Genomic DNA, 12890 nt, shown 5'->3' with positions numbered 1-12890 from the left:
ATCTGAAAATGAATATATATTTCCTATTAATGTATTCTTCTACAAATCAAGTCATATTTTTATCAAAACTTCACTGAAACTAATTTTTTGAATTCTCATTTGGCATAAAAGATGCAAACATTGAAAGTCAATGTTTTATCCTTTCCTCAACCTTGAGTAACTGTAGGGATTGAAAATTAGGTCTATGGAAAGAACATCTTGAATATTAAATATGCAAAATACTATAAGCAGGAAACTATATCCACACAAAATCAATGGTTGGACTGGTTGAAATATTGATATCTTAATTTCATTTAGAAAATTGATTTATTAAAATACAATGAAGCTTAATACTTGAAAGTAATTTCATTTACTGCTGGAATACTGAGGTTGTAGAAAGAATGGTAATCTAGATATCCGGAGCTTTCCGAATTAGTTCTGCCTGTCCCACCAGTTCTGTAGTCTCGAATACATAATTAACCTTCTGTTACTTTATCCAGGCAAATGAGGAGAGGTTGATCTTGGTAACCTGTGAAGCTGTTCTATTTCTATAATTCCATAATTAAAATCGTGTCTTAAATTTTGAAAGTAAAAACAACCGAAGGCACATTTTTATAAACGCGTTATATGAAATGTACTCCATTTCTAATTTCAAATTGGTAATTGTTTTCAATTTATAACTTGGTCTCTTTTCAAACATTTCTGTTGGAATTATTTACTAGAAGCACATAGGAAGCTCCCATATAGATGAGTCAATTAAAATACCTGTTTACCATGCACTGGAAAGACACATTTTAAAGAGAGGTATAAATAGATTGTCACGATGAAAAAGTGACATGTCCTCTTGGTGGTGGTTAGAAACAGGATTAAAATTAAGCATGATTCTTAAGCTAGCAATGTATTTCATAAATCATAAGATTATCATGAATAACATTCTTGTTAAAAATGCCACTGTCAACATTCTCACTTGCAGTGTGGTAAGTGCTGCATTGGTAGGATTAGTCATGTGGTGTGACGTTTTTAGAGTTCATACTGCAGTGTCTTCTGCGACAAACATGTTTCATTGGTCCGATGACCAAAGTCAGCCATATGCGAATGTAAACAGCAATGATGTTTTTTCTATGTATTTCCCCCTATATTAGTAGACAAATGTTATAGTTACTTCCTTTGATCTACTGTTCTTTTATTTCTCTTCTTACCCCTTCCCCCCCAAAAGATGTGTCTATTACACATGATTATTAATTTGGGGCATTTTCTTAGGAAGTTCACTGTCTTCTCTAATCTTAAAAGGCAGGAACACCTAACCTTTGGCTTGATAAATATGATTCAGTTGAATTAAACTAGAACTTAAAAAGTAAAATGCCAATATAAATAAGTGGTAATTATCACTAGAACTGTTCATTTTTAACTATTAAATTTAAACAAGGAGCAATCGCTGTTTGTTCATGCAAAACAAACAGTGTCTGCTTAAGATCTTTTTGATTAATCTGCTTCCCTACGTGCAAATTCAGAAAACACAGCTTCGGGCTCAGCACACACATCTATGAAACAAAAAAGCTTTGCTGTCCCAGTCAATTGTTAAGGTTTTCCCAAAGCAGGGGTTTAGTGGCAAACAATGTATATTGGCTGGGGGAAGGGAGACCAAATCTCAGGGCACAGGCCAACCCATCCAAGGCATAGCAGATGCAGCCCATTTCTAGAATAATAGTCGGAAACAAAAAGGGGGTTTTGCTTTTGGTGGGGAGAGTGGTTGAACAGGTGGGAAGCGGAGGGATTTAGAGAGAAAGAACTGTTTTCAGACAGAGTGCCAAGTTATACTAGAAACTGCATCCAGAACAAGTATAATGAAAAGAAGGAAACTCTTAATGGAAACTCCTGGCAGGGGTACTGCTGTATGAGCACCAGGCACTTGTCCTTGGGGCTTTGCACAGCAGGTTAGGTCACCTGGGAGGGCACCGAGGGGTGAAAAGTCAGATAGAGCCAGACAGTAAAGTCTTCAGTGAAGAACTCCCATTCTCCCAGAGCCTCTCAACCTGACTAAAAATCCACAGAAAATCACAAAATGTTTTATTTAGTTGGACTGCTTATAGAAACTGGTGCAAAGAGAGAGGTGGATGGTCAGGATGTAACGAAGCAGATGTGAAAGGCTTCCCAGAGGAGCTGAGGGAAGCGAGCTGTGGGAAATCCAGATGAGCTCTGGCCTGCAACAGGAATTTCTACATGAGCTGAGGGGGAAGGAGGAAGCCCCAGGTGACCACTAGGTGACAAAGAGAAGTAATATGATAACTGCCTACTACATTTTAGGCACTGGCTAGCTCTTCTATGTCACCCAAGTCACCCGAACAGGGAAGGCAGGCTGGGCCCAATTCCTTTGGAGTAGAGCTGTCTGGAACAAAGTAATGGGCAGATCCAGCTGCTGGCGGGAGACACTGGCTGAGCTCCCATAGGGAGCTAGGGCTCTGGCCAGAGTGGTTAAGGCTTCGTGTGGGAGTGGGCATCTGTGTCAGCGAGGGGTTGGCCAGGACACAGGAATCCTAGAAACCCAAGCAGAGGAAGCCAGTTAGGTAGCCTAGCCTCCAGGTATTTATGGGGCTCTTATGTAGGCTCATGGACTCATTTAGTAACTCTGTCCCAGGCTTGAATATTTCACGCCTTCCTGATTCCTTGGATGAGAAAGTTGATATGCAGATTCAATTACTTTCTAATTTAATTTTGAGTCAGGGTAGAACAGACTCCAGACATAACCAGCCATTGAGACCACCTGGAAAGGGGCTAAGACAGGAACAGGAATGGACAACAATATGTACAGAGTTTGATTTTTGATGGGGGGATGAGACTTGTAAATGCTAACTTATTACAGGACAAGTCATGATAATATATGATCAATTGCTATGATGTGACAAGGACTGAATAAGAACTAAGGCATTGCAGAGTATTGATTCATATATTAAATATATATTGAGAAAAGACCATGGGACAAGAACCATACTAGATACTGAGGACACCAATATGAGTAACATGGTCATTTCTCTTGAGAAGATCCCTGTCTGGTGGAGAAACACATGAATTAAATAAAGAATAAACAAAGCCAAACGTGCTATATCAGATATAAGAATAAAGTCTTATGGGAACTCAGAGGAGACTATCCACCTCAGCCTGGGAGCCACCGACAGCCTCCTAGGGGAAGAAAGACACATCAAATGGGATATCAATATACATTTATATAGAAAGAAATCCAGGTGTCCTGGATTACCAAACCTTTTTTAAAGGAGAAGTCCCTTCTTTCAGAGTCCCACAGAGAAATGTGCGCACATAAACTAACGATCAGCTTTGGCCCTAAGTCAGTTGAATGAGTGAGTTAGGACAAATCATGGGGACTATGCAAGCCAAGGTGCCTATAACAGAAAAAGCCCGAGTCCCTCAGTGCCTCCTTCTGTCCTGTCCTCAGCCATCTCCTGCCTCTCCACCCCAGGCCGCCTCAGGCTGAGGCCGCAGGAGCAGTCTCTGAGCTCCGTGCTTCGGCAGCACATCAGGAACCCACAAGGATTGCCTCATGTGGATTTAAAAATCAACAGTATTGGCCAATCTTGAAGATATTTCTCACACTCAGGGGGAGAGTCTGCAGAAGGGACAGGGTGGAGAGGAGCCCTGACTTCTTTGGAGATTTTGAGAGTGCTGTATGACCTACATTTTGAAGCGTGAAGAAACCTAGAAATAAGTAGTCTTAGCAGAGGGAACCATATGCCAACTTCACCAGGCTGAGAAATCGTAGCAAGTCTAGGGAATGCCAAGGAATGCAGCCTGGCTAGACCCCAGGGTGTGAGGAAAGAGGGTGGGGGACAGCTGGAGCGGGGGAACGCTAAGTAGCTCGGGCATTACTCTGCAGAGACTGATGGGCCCTCAGGACTGAAAGGAGCAGTGACACGATCAGATGATCAGATGCTTGCTGTAGAAACATCAGTTGCTCATGTAAGAAGCCTGGTTAGGCCGCTTCTGTACTTCACTACCACCCTAAGGTTGTAGGTAAGGCGGGGCATGGGAGCCAGGGAGAAGGAGAATCCTTCCACTTAGGCACTAGAAACAGGGTGGGGGAGACAGCAGTTTCCAGAAGGTGGCGAGGGAGAAACACTGTCAGGATTTCTCAGAAAATACATGAGACATCTACTGAGAAAAGACTTATAAGACTAAAATTCCATTTTGTGGGTACTGGCGGGGAGGTAGAAGAGTGTAAAGGGGGTCAAATACATGGTGACGGAAGGAGATTCGACGTTGGGTGATGAACACACAATGCAATACACAGATGATGAATTATAGAATTGTACACCTGAAACCTATATAATTTTATTAACCAATGTCACCCAATAAATTTAATAAAAACAAAACAAATTCCGTTTTGTTGTAAATGACTCATTATTAGAATTCTTCTGTATCCTGAAAATTAAGGGCTCAAAAGTCCCAGCTGGATGCAGGCTCTCCCCACAGGACTGAAAGCTTACAGTATGGTGTCTTTATCCTCCTATTTAGTAGCATTCATCCATGCTATAAAAGGACCGTTTAGTACTGCTTATGTTACATGCCCAGCTGGACCGACCACTGTATGCAGGAGGGGGAAGAATCTCGACTGACCTACCTTGAGACTCACGCCGACCTGCGTGGTTGGAGACTGAGCACACCATTTTGCAGTCATTAATACTGTCCACCAAATATTTCCACTTTCCTTCCAGGCACATCGTACGATTGCACGTCCCTGTCTCATAGGAGTAACTTATGAACACGTGACTTTCTTCAACCAATGAGTAATCACAGTGGTAGTTGTCACTTTAAAAAAATAGCTTTGAGATAAAATTTAAAAACCATAAAATCCACCCTCTTAAAATGTACAATTCAGTGGCTTTTAGAGTATTCACAGACTTGTACAATGACCACCATTGTCTAATTCCAGAACATTTTCATCACTCCAAAAAGAAACCCTATATCCATTAGCAGTCACTGTCCATTTCCTCCTCCCCCATCCCTTGCCCATCGCTAAACTATTCTCTGTCTCTATGGATGTTTCATACAATATGTGGCCTTTTGTGACTCACTTCTTTTACTCATTATAAAATTTTCAAGGTTCATTCAAGTTTTAGCATGAATCAGTTCGTCACTCCTTGTCATGGCCAAATAATATTTCATTGTATAGATTTACCACTGTTCATTCATTCATCAATTGATGGACATTTTGGTTGTCTTCACTTTTGGGATATTGTGAATAATTCTGCCATGAACATTTATTTACAGGTTTTTGTGTGGACGTACATTTTCATTTCTTTTGCGTACACACCTAGGAGTAGGGTTGCTAGATCTGTGGTAACCATTTACTTTTTGAGGATCTGCTGAACTGTTTTCTAAAGCAGCTGCACCATTTTGCATTCCCACCAGCAGTGTATAATGGTTTCAATTTCTCCACCAACACCTCTTGTTTTCGTCTTTTAAATTTAACTACCTTTGCGGGCACCTCAATTCGATTTTGGCTTGCATTTCCCTAACGACTAACGATGTTGAGCATCTCTTCATATGCCTATTGGTCATTTGTACATTTTTTTTGGAGAAATGTCAATTCAAATTCTTTGCCCATTTTTTTAACTAGCTCATCTTTTTATTTTTGAGTTATAACAGTTCTTTCTACGTTCTGGATACAGGTCCCTTGTCAGATATAAGATTGGCAAATATGTTCTCCCATTCCTTCTTTTACTTTTTCACTTTCTTGATAGCACCCTTTGAAGCTTAAAGTTTTTCATTTTCATAAAGTCTAATTTATCTACTTTTTTTGTTGTTGTTTCTATCATATATAAAAAACAATTTGCTGTTTATATATAAGAAACCTGAGGTCATGAAGATTTAGTCCTCTGTTAAAGTTTTATAATTTTAGCTTTTATGTTTAACTTTCACATTTAACATGTATATTTTACATTTACATATTACACTTATATTTTACATTTACTGTTTACATTTAGGTCTGTAACCCCTTTTGAATTAAGTTTTTCTGTATGGTGTGAGGTAGTGGTTCAACTTCATTCTTTTTCATGTGTATATCTAATTGTCCCAACACCATTTGTTGAAAAGACTACTCTTTCCTCATGGAATTTCCTCAGCATCTTTGTCAAAAATTAATTGATCATAAATGTAAAGATTTAATTCTGAGCTCTTGTTCTGTATCATTGATCTATCTCTTTAGCCTTCTGCCAGTACATGTGTATCGCTTCTATGTGAAAGTTTTAAGAGTTAGTACATGATTTGTGCCATTTTATTCCTCTGTTTCTTCATTGGCAATGTTCTAGGTAGAGGCTGGAATCTTAGCCCAGGTTCTAGAATAAGGATAATGTAGAGGAGAGCTCTGGACCAAAGCATGTAGTGTGAGTGAAAATTCAGGTTTTGTTTGAACTTATTAATACCCTGAGGTTGTTTAGTAGCCTGTTCTGACAAATTGAGCACTAAAATTGACAACTTCATATGGAATGAGGGTGGAGTTCCTATAAAAGCCAGAGGAAGAGAAACGAGAAAGCATATTGGGCAAGCAAAATTTCAGCTATAATAAAAACTCGAGAGCTATGAGCTAGCCCTAATTGTGTTGTATATTTCTTAATAGAGCCTAGAGAAATCTTTGTTACGTTACTAACATCAACACATATTTTTAATTGCTATGTCCTGGGTACTGGGGTGCTGGGAATTTAATGTGTAAAATGGCATCTCTATCCTCAGGATCTTATATTACATTTTAATCGGAAAATAGAATGAACACATGGAAAATAAAGACTAATAGAAGCTACCATGCAATAGTGGTGCTATATAGGCTTAAAGGAGAAGACGTGTTGTTTAGGACAGTTAGTTGGGTTTTACTACGTTGTGATGTAAGTTGTACCTGCAGGGAAAAGGATTTAGACAATAAAAGAGGAGAAGAAAGGTACAGCGGTACCAGTATTCAGAGGGGTAGGCAAAGTGGCACCAACTTGCTTGGGAGACAAAAATTAAATAGACCAGTTTACCTGGAACAAGACGATATGTTGAGAAGTAGTTGTCAAAAGAGTTTGGGGGCAAAACTGAAGTATATGAATGAATGATGAGTTTAAGTTTTAGTAGGTAGTGGGAAAACATTAAAAACTTTTATGGAGAAAAAAATGATGTTTTTGTGATCTTAATCTTATGGCAGTGACATTAGAAGAATTAATGACGGTTCTACTTCATCACTTCTGAAATGACCTCTAAAGGTAGCTCTTCAATGTATCTGATTTGCAATAGTTTATCAGTACAGTCCTATAGAGACATGGAAGTGCCGGTGACTTCACTCTCATTCTCTAAACTAGAAGCAATTCAGGCTACTGTAACAGAATGCCATAAATTAGGTGGCTTATAAACAACAGAAATTTATTTCTCACAGTTATAAAGGCTGGAAAGTCCAATATCAAAGTGCCTCAAGATTCAGTGTCTGGTGGGAATCTTCTTGGTCCATAGATGAAGGATTCTCAACATGTCGTCACGTGGCAGAAGTGGAGAAAATGCTCTCTGGCATCCCTTGAATAAGGGCACTAATCCCATTCATGACAGAATCACCTCCCAAAGGCCCACCTCCAAATACTACCACACTGGGCACTGGGATTCAACATACGAATTTGGGGGAAACACAAACTTTCAGTCTATAGCAATTATCATCTAATATTAGAGTTTTCTGTATTGGGTAGTATCGTGCCAGCACACTAAGCGATAATGTATATGAAAATGATCAAAAAACATATCAAATGTGAGCTTAAATTTTTTTGGATCCATTAGGGCCTTGCAAATAGGTTCCAGGAAAAAATAGTAGACTTTAATAGTGAAGGAAATTGAAGACTCAGCCATCTGAATGTGGCAATCATGAGCCGTTCTGAGTGAGAGTTGGCAAATATTTTCCCAACTGTCAATTCTAAGAAACATGCAAACAGATTCTGTGTAAGTGAATGCAGCAGTGAACCTGTGTCTCTGTTAAACCACAGAGAAATGAAATAAGCTGATTTTAAATTTCTAAAGGGAACTTAAACCACCTGCTAAGTTGTAGAATTTAATTTGCAAGATGAATACTTGGCAATGTGACGCTCCTTTCATAGCTTCATTTGCTGTTTTAATAAAAATGTTCACAATGCTTTGGTTCCATCTGTTAGAGAGCGTGAAAACAGCTAACTGCTATTCAAACAACAAAAAATATAGCTTTCTAGAAAACTAAATCTAGTGCCGCCAAAATGTAAAGCGGTATTTATAAATTTTAAACTTCTGCCTTACTTCTAAAAAATGTTATCGTAATTGCACTGCATCTTGGACACAACATATAAATAATTTATGCAAAAATTTTAAATTTAAATTATTCCCCTGCACTCCAAATGCAAACAAATGCTTTCAAGGTTATCATGTCCATGAATCTTACTGCAGTAGGCTACAGATATTCATTATAACAATTTGTAAGCAAATATTTGGTTATTTTTATAAGCCACAAATCTGGCTGAAGGAGAAAATGATATGTAATAAATAAAAACTGCAAACCAAAAAGTATGTTTGTTGTTACATTTCCAGATTGGAGATAATGATAAGCTGTAGTGTGACAGCCTCCCTACTTTATTGATTAAATTTCCATAGCTTTTTTCCATCACAATAGATCAAAATTTTATAACTTTCAATAAGAGTTATTTCTCAAGCACTAATTTCAGGACTTAACACTGTTTTGGCATGTGGGAGGCACAAACTGTGTTGAGACAACAAAACACAACAGTAGTCAATGTTTCATCAAAGAAAGGAAATGAGGGGAGAGACACTGAGATGAGAACAAAATACAGAAAAAAGGGAGGAAGAAGAGCCTTTTTAATTCTTTGTCCCATGGAATTACCTCAGACGTTAGTTTCAGTGTGACTTACATTGAGATGCTGGGTAAAACTGAACTGCTGTGCAGAGAGAATCAGGCTGACAATGACACATCAGCAGGTCTGTAGAATGTCTCGTTGTCTTTCCCGTGCTGCATCCTCTCATAAGGAAATTCTGTATTTACGTCTCCTGCTGAAAGGTACGGTTGTGAAAGCGTCATCTTGTGATTCAATTTTGTGTTTGATTCAAGATGTCATGGTTTTGTTTCAGATCAGTAGACACCGACAGCTAGTCTCTTTAAATATTAATTTTAGATATTTGGGTTTAAGCCTAGGCACTATAAAGGTAAAGAAACCGAGACCTTTGAAGTTAAATAACCAGCTAATTACTCATTGAACAGGGAATAGATGCTATAATTCTACCTAAAGTTCATATAAGAAGGAAAAGAACAATAAATATATTCTTTTCTCTAGTCATTTCGCAACAATAACAAAACTTGCGTTTCATTGTCAAATCTGAGATGGACTAAAGCACCTAAAGGAAAAATATCTATGCAGAGAAAGGGATTAGATTTGATATATTTGGTAGTCAAGTCTAGACTTGAAAACCAGGTTCTAATCACCTACTACTACTCAGAAAAGTTTTATGATCTGTTTGATCCCAAATCTCTCTATCTCAAAACTGGGTATAATAATTACCCTAGCTAGTTCACAGAGTATTGATAGGATGAAAATAAAAATAAGAGCATGTGTCCAAAGTGTTTTGTTAATTGCACAGTGTTAAATAGACATGTTATCCTTGACAAAAGAGTTGCACTGATTTTAATAGCAATGCTATTAAAAGAAATAACTGCAAATAGCCCGTACAGAAAAACCTCACTTATTAAAAATCACTGATCAGAAAAAGAAACTGACACAGCATTGACAAAAAGATACTACAATATAAAGATAAAAGTGAGTAGCAGCATCAATCAAAATCCGAACACTCTCCAAAAAATGATGCCAAGGAATAGTTAATATCTGGTACTAAGTACTTCATAATTAATGTTTTTAAAATGATAGAAGAAACAATTATTCATGTGATAAGAAACCGCAAAGAAGCAATGTATATGAGTATTTTGAAATAACATAAATAAATGAAATACGAGGTGGCAGAACTCAAAAAAAAAAGTAGAAGAAAAAAGATAAAGCCATTACAGAAATAAAAGTGAACTGTAAGAGAACAAAGGATAATAGATACTATGGAAAATTCATGAGGCTATGAGTGACAGAGGAAATAGAAATTGGAAATGTTTTTTTTTTAATTTAAGGTATACAAATAAAATAAAAATAATTAAAAAACAACAGAGAAATCAGGCAAAGAAGAGTGAATGTATGCATAATTGGAATTCTTAAAGAAGACCAGATCAGTGGAAAATAACACAAAAATTTTCTAAGGTTATTGAAAGAGTATACATGTTCATAGAAAATTGACCTAAAATGGTCAATTCCAAGGCATATCCAAGTAAAAGTTATTAAACTAACAATTTTACATCCATCAAAATTGTCTTTCAAGGCTTTGGAAAATATTTTGAGCACCTAAGATTTCAAGGAATAAGAATGTCCATGAGCTCCTATCGAGGAAATTATTGGAGGATAAACTTCAAGCAAGAATAACTAGAGAAGCAATAGCAAAAGAATTTGTCGTGAGACTTAAGTATTTTTAATTATAGAACTAAAACTGAAAAAGTAAGGAGATAGGATGACAGAAATAAAACTTGTATGTCTTCACAATTATAAAATGAAGTAGCTAACTAATTTAGAAGAGTCAAAGGGAGAAAGAAGGAAGGAGATTGGGCTATCTACAACATTTAGAATTCAAGAATGTTATTTAAAGTCAAGAGTCAAATACTGGAAGTAAAAGAAAATTTAACAAACACTAAAAAATATAATTTTATTTACTCATAATGGGGCACAGAATGACAAAAGGAAACAAGGAGAGAATATTCTAATATTTTCATTGATCCCTGTAGGGAGCTAACAGTGTCTAAAGAAATAAAGGTACATAAAAAAATAAAAATATAGGCCTTCTTAAATATCAAAAACTACATACACATAAAAGCAAACCAATTATATTGAAAAGACTTTTAAAAACACTGTCATCAGATAACATAACATAAAACAATATAACAGAACCAGGGCCGAAAATACCATCTTATCGATAAATGTAAATGAGTTTAACACCTACTAAAAGAAAAAATATTTTCAGATTAGAGACCAAAGCAATACTTAATTTTGTTCTGTATGCAGAAGACACATCTAAAACTTTTGGAAGAGTTGAAATTAAAGTAGGTCTTGAGAGGTCAATATCAGATAAATTGGAATTCAAGATAAAAGGCATTACTTAAAAAATGTCCTTTATAATGTCAAAGGGGACATTTGACAGGGAAAATATGAAAGTTATGAAAATCTGTGCATCAACCAAAATATCAGCAACATTCATAAAGCACAGATGATAGGAATTACTAGGAGAAATGACCAAAATTACAGGAACGTAGGAGGCTAAGGTCTCAAAAGACCTAAACAACATTATTTTAAAACTCAATTCCTGCATGTTAAACTGTGTTCCTGAAAACATAAAATACACTGTATTGTCAAATTCCCACGGAGGTCTATGGCCATGCTACTCAGAACATGCTGATCTCGTCTGATCTCGGAAGCTAAGTAGGGTCGGGCCTGGTTAGTGCTTGGAAGGGAGACCACCTAGGAAGACCAGGTGCTGTAGTTTAAAAACAAAATACCCATGGAGCAGACACAAAAATTGATTGTAATTAGACCACAGAGTAATCCTCAACCAATATATTTGTTTATAATAAAATAAAACTAGAAACAAATCATAAAAATAAAATAAAAATTATCATTTGATAATTTAAAAATTCTTAAACAACCTGGATTATGGGTCAAAGAAGAGCCATAAACTGAAATTGTTGAGTTTTTAAGATATAATGAAAATGAAAACACTATATAACAGTGCTCAAAAAAAAGTCATAAATATTTGTCATAAAAAAAAAGTCATAAAAAAGCCTTAAATATTTGTTACTTAGAAAAGAGGAAATGAAAATAAATGAATTAAGCCATCAGTTTAAAAGACTGAAAAGGAAAAACAAAATAAAAAGAAAGTAGAAGTAATAATATAAAAGCAGAATTAATAAATTTTAAAACTAGAAAAATAAGTCCAAAACCTGAATCTTTGAGAAAAAAAAATAGGATACATAAACTAGTTAACTTAATAAAAAAAAAATAAAAAATTAAAAAAAAAAAGGACAATTTAACTACATTGATTAATAAATGACAGTAGAAAAGTAACCCTGGAAAGGAGGACATGCAAAGAATTCTGAGATTACTCTGCTCAACCCTATGCAAATAAAGTGAGAAACCTAGATGAAGTGAATAAATTACCATAAAAAAGATAGAATATGTACACAGACCAATTTCCAAAAAGAAATAGCAGTTGTCAAAGTGTGATCTTCTAAAAACATTACCAGGCCCAGGCAATTTTACAGAAATTTAGTAAAACGTTTTTTAAAAAGATAAGTCCAATGTTATTGGAACTGTTTCAAAAAAATTAGAGTTCCAAACCTATTTTTTTCACTAATTTGCAATGCTTATGTGAAAAAAGTATTCAAACACAAATAAAGTCATACATAGAACACTTGAATTAATAGAAAGACATATTCTATGCTTGCCCAGGATTCAAATCAGTTTCCTCTAAGTTAATTTGCTAATTTAATGTGGTCTCAATAAACTACAACAGATTTACTTTTATATAGACAAATTGTTTCCAAATTTTACATGGAAAAATTGTAGAGCAAGAAAAAAAATCTTAAAAAAAAAAAAAAGGTTAGGTAGAACTAACCATACCAGATATTAAAGATTCCTGCTCCACAGTGTACATTCCCTATAAAATCCCCACACATGATTATGGACAAAATCTGTGAGTATGATGGTGTCACTGCTGTAATTAGATTAAATTAGATTAGATTTTACAGATGTGATTAAAGTTTCTAA

The 12890-nt window shown here is 36.0% G+C and overlaps 1 pseudogene; it reads left to right on the top strand.

Moving 5' to 3' along the window:
* Window positions 1-11492: 11492 nt before the first annotated feature.
* LOC120614536 (uncharacterized) lies at window positions 11493-11610 on the top strand (annotated as a pseudogene).
* The last annotated feature ends 1280 nt before the right edge of the window (window positions 11611-12890 follow it).

This window comes from Pteropus medius, unplaced genomic scaffold (assembly GCF_902729225.1).
Source record: "Pteropus medius unplaced genomic scaffold, Ma_sr-lr_union100, whole genome shotgun sequence".
NCBI lineage: Eukaryota > Metazoa > Chordata > Mammalia > Chiroptera > Pteropodidae > Pteropus > Pteropus medius.
Note: the sequence above shows the minus strand (reverse complement) of the source record. Positions and strands in the feature narration are given on the sequence as shown.